Source organism: Hemibagrus wyckioides, unplaced genomic scaffold (assembly GCF_019097595.1).
Source record: "Hemibagrus wyckioides isolate EC202008001 unplaced genomic scaffold, SWU_Hwy_1.0 Contig5, whole genome shotgun sequence".
NCBI classification, from domain to species: Eukaryota; Metazoa; Chordata; class Actinopteri; order Siluriformes; family Bagridae; genus Hemibagrus; species Hemibagrus wyckioides.
The window spans coordinates 131,653-141,237 of record NW_026690807.1 but is presented as its reverse complement, the minus strand read 5'-3'; the positions used below and the strand labels follow the sequence as shown (position 1 = coordinate 141,237).

The following is a 9,585-nucleotide window of genomic DNA, read 5'->3' as shown; positions in this document are numbered from 1 at the left end:
GGCGACGTTTTAAATGTGTTCAGGAGGAATTCACCAAATGTTTTCGGGTTTCTTCAGGTTAATCTAAGGGATTTCTGCCTTTTTATTCTTAGTAGAGGAAAATAGGTTTAAACTTTAATTCATGATAAAGGCACATGGTCACTTTTTGTTTATATATGTTTAACAATGCTTTTATGAATCACTGTGTTTGATAGTGATGTGTCGTTCATGAAAGATTCATTCATTTTGAATGAATCTGTAATATGATTCGGGAGTGATTCGTTCATTTTGTATTGACCGCGCATGCGCAAGATCCTATCTGGGTCTGTGCTGGGAAACTTGTTCGTCACGTGACAGCCTCATAGGCTACGGCTCTGCAGTCAGTACTGTCTTTGGGTCGGATTCGTTCGTTCCTTCATCACACTTCCTGGCTCAGTATCTTACAGTCCATAATATTAATGTAATATTGTATAATATTTAGGAATGATCATAAAATTATCAAAACTTCCGCGGATTTCTGCAGGACTTGAAGAGCTGGACACTGGGTGAGATCGCCTGTGCTGTGTGTCTGTCAGTGTGTGTGTGTGTGTGTGTGTCTAAATAGTGCCTTTTGCACTTTTGTTTTGGGTTTTCTGTTTGTTAATGTATTAGTTATCACACTATGCATTTTGGGCTGGTATTTTATTTTATTTCATTTTTAAATGGACGGGTTTTAAGCTGTAGCTGGGCTGGAAATCTTAGGTCCAATCCGGAAATCACTGGTTACTATGGTTACCGTGTCCTGCGGGGAGAAAGAGCTTCTGATTAAACCCTTAACACCACTCTAGCAACATAGTATGACGGATACACGGCACATCAACACACACATTAGCCATGATATTATCATAGATCTACGGTGTAAATGAAAGGCAGAAATACATTCAACACAATGTCCAACCATTGGCCTACCCCCCATTTGGTTGTTAACAGTCCCTGTCGAATCCTGTTGCAGCATGCTACCCCCACTCGACTGAACATTCTCTGTGTGTCCTGCTCTGTCATCGGTTCAGCGGGATTATCCATGAGAGGCGTGCTGTTCGTGCCACTGGAATTTTCAGTTTCCTCTGCTAAGAGACAAGACAGATTCAGGTGAAGTCCAGTTCCATCAGCTTCCAGGCTTAGGGCAGGAACTTCCTAAGGTTACCAACCGTCCGAGTCTTTAAATACCCAGCTGTTCTCCAAGGGTTGCAGAGAATGGTAGGGTTTGGGCTTGTCATGATGAACGACCTTTACTTTGGTCCTAGGATTTCTTTGGATTCAGTACACTAGGTTGTCAAGATGTCCCAAGATAAAGTAAGGGCCATCGTAGTTGGGGAGAAACTTCCTGATCTTGTTTTTCACTTGCTTGGTTCTTTTGACAAGATACCACACTGCATCACCGACCTTGTAGCATGTTCTGGTCACTCGCTTATCATACTGTTTAGCACGCTCCACAGATTGGCCTTGTGCATTCCTCGCCACCTGATTTGCAAACTCCAAACTTTCTCTCATCTGAATCACATATTGTGGGACTGATTCAGTCACTGTGTTGCTTAGGGGCTTCCCTGTGATGAGGTCGATGGGCTCCATTATCTCCTGGCTGAAAAGCATCATGTTTGGGGTAAGCCCAGTCGAGCTGTGTTTGGTCACTCTGTAAGCCATTACAGCATAAGGAACCATAAGGTCCCACTCCCAATGACATCGCACGGAGGTCGTGGCTAGGATTTTCTGTAGAGTGGCATTAAGCGCTCTGCGCTCTAGACTGTTGAGTCGTCCGTGGGCATAACCAAAAAGATTAAGCATATCGCCTATAGACTCAATGAATTTGTGTTAAGGTGCCCATTGATGGCCAAGAACATATTCCAAACACCTCCACCATCTACAAGGACTGTCTCCACATTTAAAAAATTCCCTTGATCATTATACCAGCTCTACTCACAGGGACTCACTAAATAAAAGTATTAGCAACGACAACAATGTAATCCAGGGTAAGACCTACCTTTGTCCTCCGACAGCCTCACTTATCTGTGGAATGGATTAAACAACGTGGTGAATTTACAAAGATGGGTAAATTGTGGCCTTGAAGGGATGCTCTTGGATAGCAAAGATGCTCAAATAGGCTTTGGCTTTCAAGGGGCGACTGATTTGTGTTAAGGTGCCCAGAGTCTGCTATGAACAAATTCCACACACCCTGCACCAACAAGGACTGTCTTCACAGTAATATGTTACCCTGATCATTATGCCACGTCTACCAGCAGGGACTGTTTTCATTGTAACAAATAATTCCCACACCAGTAGACCACCTAGACCAGTTGACACTCTTTTCATTGGGACCAAGCAGAGTGCGTTAGAGAATTTTATTGCGGATCAGACGGCCCCCTGGACGAATCCGCATACCGCTGCCTGAATCCGCTGATTCAGGTATCCTTAACTGGTTAACAGTTTACAACATTAAAAGTTGTCTGGAAATGACCAAGCCTACAAACGATATCATGTGTAGATAATCCCATCGCAGTAGGAAACTGCAGATTGACTTTTAATCTATGCACCCTTGGTCCAATATTAAAATGACAGGTTTAAAATGCTTTGAAAGGGCAACCTGTTGTCAGTTGCTAGTACTTACCTGTGGGGGTATAGCTCAGTGGCAGAGCATTTGACTGCAGATCAAGAGGTCCCTGGTTCAAATCCAGGTGCCCCCTGATGGATTTGCTTTGCAGTACCTTTAAATTGCTCAACCTGTCCATCTGACTGAGGTCAGAAAGGTGTTCGGTGGGTTTTGTCAATGTCTAGCAACTCACACATGCTCTGGAAGACCTCTGATTCAAAATTGGTGCCTTGGTCACTATGGAGTGTAAGTGGTGCCCCATAATGGCAGACCCGTGTGCGATACCAAAGTGAAACATCTTCTCGCATTTGGTACCAACAATACCTGGTCCACAACCAAGACAATGTTCACTCCACACCGAAATGTCCACCCACTGGCTCCTCGTGCATCTGGCGCATTACATCTTCCTGGAAAACTCGCGGCAGGATTATCTGGGGATAAAACTCAGGGCCCTCATTCAGGTACAGTCTTTGCCACTGGCTTCAGTAGGCTTTTGTTGCTGGGCCATAGGGGGACACATTCTCCCAGGAAGGTCATTCATTGGCTTCCTCCATCCACCTCTTGATGGGAGCAATTTCCGGATCGGCTGTCTGAGCAGAACGCAGTTCCCTTGTTGTACTTGAGAAAGCACAGGTCTGATTCCGAAATTGCTAGCATCTGTGTCCAGAACAAGATCACCAATGTCCATAGGGTAGCCAAGGATGGGGGTGGTAGTGAGCAGCTTCTTTAACTCATCAAATGCCTGTTGGCTCTCAGGGGTCCAGTGAAATTGGGCATGTTTCCTCAACAGGTTGTGAAGGGGCTTTGCAACTGCAGCAAAATCTTTGACAAACCGCCTGTAGTAGCATGCAAGACCCACAAACTGTTGAACTTTGTGAACACTCACAGGCTGTGGCCATTCTCGAATTTCCTGCACCTTCTCTGGGTCGGCGGCTATACCATGCTCTGAGATGATGTGGCCAAGGTAGACTACCTGGCAGCAGAAGAGACAGCATTTTGCAGGTTTCAGCTTCAGGTTCGCTTGGCGCAGCCTTTTGAACACCTGTCTATCTTACATTAGAGCGAGCAGAAAATAAAACAGGATGGCAAGAGAACATGTTACCGCTGCAGAAAGAGTGGTCATCCGGCACAAGAATGCTGGTTCAAAGACAAAGACTGCAGAAACTGTGGAAGAAAGGGACACGTTGAGCATGCATGTCAAAGCAAAAAGCTGACCATAAATGAGAAAGTAAAGCCAACTAAACAGGTGGAACAAAAAGAAGGATATGTCAGGAAATTTAAAAAGAAACACATCAATCAAGTAGAAAATACAGGGAAACAAGAGGATGAATCTGAAGAAAATGACTTCTCACACATAATGTCTGTGTCTTCAAATTCTGATGGCTACTGGGTGACGCCACTGTTAAATGGGGAGGCCGTCCCTATGCAGGTGGACACAGGAGCAGCTGTATCACTCGTGACTGAGTCAACTTACAGAGAGAAGTGGCCATACCTCCATCCCAAGGAAGCAAAGCTGACTCTGAAATCATACACAGGAGAGCTTGTGCCTCTTTTAGGGGTGGTGGATGTAACTGTGAAGCTGAACAGCCAGAAGGTAAAATTACCACTATATATTGTGAAAGGTAGTAGTCACATTTGATGGGCCGAGCATGGCTAGAGAAAATAAAGTTAAATTGGCAAGAAGTGCACTTAGTAGCGAAAGAGTCTACCAGCTTACAAAACATCCTGAGGAAGCATGCAGAGGTGTTCGGAGATGAGCTGGGGAACATGAAAGACATCATTGTAAAGCTGGCCATTAAACCCGACAGTAAACCTAAGTGCCTTAAAGCCCGCCCTGTTCCCTATGCAACTAAGCCTAAGGTGGAAACAGAACTGGACCGCCTGGAGAACACTGGAGTACTGAAGAAAGTGGGCATCAGTGAGTGGGCCACACCTATTGTTCCTGCATTAAAAAGGATGGAACGGTCAGAATTTTTGGCAATTTCAAGGTTACGATAAACCCTGTTTTAACTGTGGAACAGTACCCCTTGCCGTTAATTGAAGATCTTTTTGCTGGATTAGCGGGCGGCCAGAAATTCAGCAAAATAGACTTGTGTCATGCTTACCTTCAAATGCAGGTTGATCCTGCTTCCCAAGAGCTGTTGACCATCGTGACACACAAGGGCCTATATAGATATCAGCGGCTACCTTTTGGAATAACTTCGGCTCCAGCATTGTTTCAACGTACCATGGACCAGATCCTGAGTGGCCTAAATGGAGTATAGTGTTATCTGGATGACCTGTTAATCAAGGGAAAGATGATGAGGATCATCTCCATAACCTAAATACAACGCTACAGCGGCTAAAAGAGCATGGTCTCCGGGTAAAGAAAGACAAATGTGAATTTTTCAAACCCACCGAATATCTTGGACACGTAATTGACAGCGCTGGTCTCCATAAAGCTCCATCTAAGGTAAAAGCTATTATGGATGCACCGTCCCCAAAGAATGTGTGCCAGCTGAGCTCATTCCTGGGACTACTGACATACTACGCAAAGTTCATGCCAAACCTGGCCAGCAGGCTTCGTCCCCTACACAAACTGTTGAACTAGTCCCAACAATGGAAATGGTCCGACAGATGTGAGAAGGCATTCAGGGATGTGAAATGTGTATTAACATAGTCCAAGGCCCTCACACATTATAACCCTTCTATACCAATGCCATCCGGTGAAGAAAGACCAGTTGCTTTTGCGTCAAGGACCCTGAACTCAGCAGAGAGCAATTATGCCCAAATTGAATGAGAAGCTTTAGCGATCATATTTGGTGTCAAGAAATTTCATCAATACTTGTCCTGGCGCAGATTCACTCTACTTGCTGACCACCGACCACTTACCTCTATCTTTGGCCCTCAAACTGTCATTCCCTCACTGGCGGCAAATCGCATGCAGCGCTGGGTTCTGTTCCTGTCGGTACATCAATACGACATCAAATACAGGAGATCTGAGCAGCACTGCAACACAGATGGACTGTCCAGGCTGCCCCTGCCGGACACACCATCAGAAGGTGGTCAAGCTGACATCTTTTACTTCAAAGAAGTTCAAAGTGCACCTGTCACGGCGGCTCAAGTGAAACGATTCACCAGAACTGACCCAGTTTTGTCAGAAGTTTTGACCTGGATCTCTCAAGGCAAGAGAGGAGAGATGACAGAAAAATTAAAACCTTATCTGGTTCGGCAAAATGAACTAACTGTACAGTCTGGCTGCTTACTATGGGGTTATCGTGTTGTTATACCCCTGACTTTGAGGAACATTTTGCTGAAGGAACTTCATGCAGGACATGCGGGAGTAGTGAGGATGAAGGAGATGGCACGCAGCTACTTCTGGTGGCCTGGGATAGATGCAGAGATTGAAGAGGAAGCAAAGGGAAGTCCAGATTTCCAAAATGTAAGAAACATGCCACAGATGGCCCCATTGTACCCATGGGACTTCCCAGAGGAGCCATGGCAAAGAATACATATAGATTTTGCAGGTCCAATAGAGAGTCACATGTTTCTAGTGATTGTCGATGCTCACAGCAAATGGCCGGAGGTAGCAGTTATGAACAGCACATCCTCTGAGAAAACCACTGAAGAGCTTAGATCCACATTCAGTCATTTCGGACTACCTCAGCAGCTTGTAAGTGATAATGGCCCTCAACTGGTGTCAGAAGAGTTTCAGTCCTTCCTGTGTGTGAATGGGATTCAACACATAAGATCTGCACCGTATCATCCATCCACCAATGGCCTGGCAGAATGTTTTGTTCAGATTCTGAAGAAGGCCCTAAAGACATCTCAGGGTAAGGGTTCCCTAAATCAGCACTTGAACACTTTTCTGTTCTCTTACAGGAACACTCCCCATGCAGTCACGAAAGTCTCCCCAGCTACAGCACTGTTGAAATGACAACTGCGCAACAGACTGGATCTGTTGAGACCAAAAGGAACCAAACAGGTGGTCCTGTTACAGCAGCGTAGGCAGCTGGAGAGACGACGTAAGTCAAAATTTAGGAGTTTCAGCAGAGGTGACAGCATACTTGCTCTTAATTACGGGAAGGGAGAAAAGTGGGTACCTGCAAACATTCTTGCACAGACTGGCCCTGTTTCATACATTGTTGAAACTAAGGACAATCAGACATGGAGGAGACACGTTGACCAGTTATTGTTTTCAGCAATCTCCAGTGATAATCCCAGTGAATGGGAATTTCAACAACAACACACGTCTCACATTGACTCTGGTAGGGATGTAGTACTAGAAATCTTGCCCGCACCACTTTCCAATAAAAGTCAGATAGCTGTTCCCTCCGAGAATATATCTCCTACACCAGTGACAACAGACACTGTTGTAACAACACCTCCCGTGTCTGATCTTCATCGTTATCCGACCAGAGTGTGGAAACCACCACAAAGATTAGATCTCTAGTTAGTGGTTGACCCACAATGTTGGGGCAGAATAATCCCCAGGGTTCAATCAGGGAAACAAGGCAGTCTACCGTCTTTCCCCTAGTGTTAGAAGTTTTATATATATATGTTTAAAAAAAATGTATTTGTTGAGGTTGATGTTTAAAGTAAAAGGGAAGGAGTATGTTGTGTATTGCTATCAAAATTTTGCACAGTTTGGCCTTACGGCACTCCGTATTGATTCTCTGTTTTATTACATATGCGCAGTAGGTGTAAACAATGTTTTCCCCTCTTGTATCCGGTGCATAAGCAGTAAAGTTGTGTTATAGAAAAACTCCTGTCAGTCTCATCATTAAAAACAGTACATGGTCACTTTGTGCAGACGCAACAATTTACATGTATAAAAACAAACTAAGATTTGTCGTCAACAATTCACAACATTCAGAAGTGTCTAAATCAAGAGGTGTAGTATAATCTAGTGAAGAATATTTTCTAAGTTATCATAAAATAACATTGTCAATCATTCAGTGTGATGCAGTAATTACAACTAAAACATTACATCTAAAAAACCCTGGCATCACTCTGCCCCCTGGTGAGACATATTCTGATCAACAGTGTCAGCTGCAGGAAGTGTGGAGCTCCACAGGCTATGACAGTAAACTCCTTCAGCTTTATCTTTCAGCAGATTACCATCTCTATCATGCTGATCTTTAATCTTTTACTGTTAATGCTTCTTCTAGGTATGTTCATCTTAATATTAGTTCTTATGACCAAGCTGGGACATGAAGTGTGAGAAATAGCACAGGGTTATATATATAGGAGGTAGAACAGAACAGTTGACATGACTCTGACTAAGTAAAAGTGGGTGGAGCTAGATGCGGTAAGATACAGTTTAGAAAGGAGTAAGAGCAAGAATCAAGGGGAAGTTGTACAGGACATTGGTGAGACCGGCCATGCTGTATGTTTTAGAGGCAGTGTCACTGAGGAAGAGACAGGAGTCAGAGCTGGAAGTAGCAGAGCTGAAGATGTTGAGGTTCTCTTTGGCAGTGACACGGTTGGACAGGATTAGGAACGAGTACATCAGAGGGACAGCTCATGTTGGATATTTGGGGGACAAAGTTAGGGAGGCCAGATTAAGATGGTTTGGACATGTCCAGAGGAGGGAGAGTGAGTATATTGGTAGGAGAATGTTGGACATAGAGCTGCCAGGCAGGAGGCAAAGAGGAAGGCCAAAGAGGAGGTATATGGATGTAATAAAGGAGGATATGAAGCTAGTAGGTGCAAGTGTTGAGGATGTAGAAGATAGGGATAGGTGGAGAGAGATGATTCACTGTGGAGACCCCTGAAGGGAAAAGCCGAAAGAAGAAGAGGTTTCAAATTTTATCTTCTGATTAATAATCAAGTATTTAAGTAAATCTAAAGTTTTGTGTGTTTACTTCCCTGTTAGGACAGGATGTACAACAAGACTTTCTTAATGGCCAATTCAGTGGAGTTGTTAAGTTTTACAGCTACTATCAATATCTGTTTTCTTGTGAGGAAAAAAACATGGAAATGACAAATTCAGCAGTATTTGAAAGAGAAATATATGGGGCCTATGAAGACATAGGTATTTGTATAAATATTTCTTCCATATTCCAAAATCAGTGTCACAGTGCAATCCCAAAAACCACCTACTAAATAAAGGAGAGAGAGAGAGAGAGAGAGAGAGAGAGAGAGAGAGAGAGAGAGAGAGAGACAGAGAGAGACAGAGAACCAAAAACAAGTGTTGTAACTTTTAATGTAAAAATATCACAGAAAAATTGAGTAAATGGTATGAGTGAATCCATTGCTTCTCAGGGCCACATTGTTTTATTAATACAAAAATATTTCTACAAGCTTTATATAAACAGTATTCAGAACAGCAGATCTGTCATGAATATGCATAAATACAAGTAGGTGGAGCTAGAGGTGGAGATGTACATCAAATAGTAACACTGACATTCATTTCTAAAGCTAGAGGTTTGAACTAAACACTCAGGAAAACAATGTTGTTCCTCTTCGTGGTGTTTTTCACTCTTGCTGATGTTGGTAAGTCATATACACTGCACACAAAATATTATTTTTTCTAATTAAGAAGACACAATTTTCCATGTGAAATGTGTCATTTATGATTAAAATATCACAATATTGTTGTAATGTTTTTATAGCAGAGGCTGCTGACAATAACATTAAACCAGATCAAACCAATGTATTTTCAATGGAAGGCAGCAACATCTCACTGTCCTGCACATATACTGGATCAGTTAACAGACTCCACTGGTATCAACAAAAACCTGGATCAAGACCTGAGTTTCTGCTGCTGACTGATAAAAGCGGTAGTTATGTCACTGAGGCTCAACCACCTCATCCACGATTGTCCATAAAACCAGATATAACGAATAAGAAAGTGGATCTGATCATCTCCTCTGCTGCTGTATCAGACTCTGCTCTATACTACTGTGCTCTGGAGCCCACAGTGACAGGAAATCCAGCTGCACTGTACAAAAACTTTCACACAGTTTTGTTATATTGAAAGAAGTTTTGCCAATGCTTTA

The 9,585-nt window shown here is 43.4% G+C and overlaps 1 non-coding gene and 1 pseudogene across 1 annotated transcript; both read left to right on the top strand.

The window, feature by feature from the left end:
* The first annotated feature begins 2,624 nt into the window (after nucleotides 1-2,624).
* Nucleotides 2,625-2,696, top strand: trnac-gca (transfer RNA cysteine (anticodon GCA)). Its single transcript has one exon. It is a non-coding gene; the product is annotated as a tRNA-Cys (tRNA).
* Nucleotides 2,697-4,061: 1,365 nt separating this feature from the next.
* Nucleotides 4,062-6,513, top strand: LOC131350595 (uncharacterized protein K02A2.6-like; annotated as a pseudogene).
* Nucleotides 6,514-9,585: the final 3,072 nt, after the last annotated feature.